The following is a 1,177-nucleotide window of genomic DNA, read 5'->3' on the forward strand; positions in this document are numbered from 1 at the left end:
CTGTTCTATACTCATCCAAAAAGAATTTATCATCAAGTTTTAATTTCAGATATTTAACTCTGTTCTTCTGTTCCCTCTCTACGTCCCTGTATTTCTTACAAATGTTGTGCAGTAATGTTTTGTAGGCGTTAGCTGGATATGTGAGGGTTTTTATTTCAGAGTTTAGTGGTAGTGTATTGCCTAGAAATCTTTAAAACCCATGAACTGCCGTTACCACCTCTTTCCAAAACTGTACATGATTTGCTCTTTATCACAATGCTTCTGTTATCAGCAAGCAAAGGTAACAGCATATGACAGTGTCACTATTGAAAAATCATTAATACACACAAGAAAATGTAAAGATGCTGAGATGTAATAGAAGGAAAGAAGATTCGATTTAACATCCCTTAGACGTCGAGGGCATTAAAGATGGAGCACAAGCTCGGATCGTGTCAAGGTTGGGAAGGGAAATCGGTAATGGTCTTTCAAAGGAATCGTCATGGCATTCGGCTGTAGTGATTCAGGGAAATCACGGAAAGGACGGGGGGCTTGAACCGTCGTCCTCCCGAATGAGCTAACCACTGCATATCCTCGCTCGGTGAGATGGAGCCGCGTGGGACCCTGACACACTGCACGCTAGCAGTTTCAGTAACACCAGATGGCCTAGCATTCACACTTCAGGCAGTCACGTCTCCAACAATTGGCTTTTTCTTCACTTGTTTGTTTTTAATCATTGATGAACCTCTATGTTATATAGACGAAATTAGAATGATATTAATACCTTCAGCTGCTAACGGGCGTTGATATATACCAACGGGGACAGGTGAAAATGTGTGCCCCGAACGGGACTCGAACCCGGGACCTCCTGTTTACATGGCAGACGCTCTATCCACCTGAGCCACCGAGGCCACAGAGGATAGTACGACTGCAGGAACTATTTCGCTCACGCCTCCCGCGAGACCCACATGTCTGAAAGAACAGACATCATATCCATATAAGTATATAGTTCTGGCAATACCGGCCATGACCTTCTTCTTCTGTGCAGATGCACACGTATTCCCAGAACTCTTACGAGACTTGGTAAAAATTCCTTCCACGAGTAATGAGTGTGTTGGGGTAGGACACTACGAATGCAGTGTGTGGACATACAAAAGGGAAAATCTGGGTTCAAATGGTTCAAATGGCTCTGAGCACTATG

The 1,177-nt window shown here is 43.8% G+C and overlaps 1 non-coding gene across 1 annotated transcript; it reads right to left on the reverse strand.

The window, feature by feature from the left end:
• Window positions 1–813: 813 nt before the first annotated feature.
• On the reverse strand, window positions 814–887 carry Trnat-ugu. The gene has a single exon. It is a non-coding gene; the product is annotated as a tRNA-Thr (tRNA).
• Between the last annotated feature and the right edge of the window lie 290 nt (window positions 888–1,177).

The sequence above is a fragment of the Schistocerca americana genome, chromosome 5 (genome assembly GCF_021461395.2).
Source record: "Schistocerca americana isolate TAMUIC-IGC-003095 chromosome 5, iqSchAmer2.1, whole genome shotgun sequence".
NCBI lineage: Eukaryota > Metazoa > Arthropoda > Insecta > Orthoptera > Acrididae > Schistocerca > Schistocerca americana.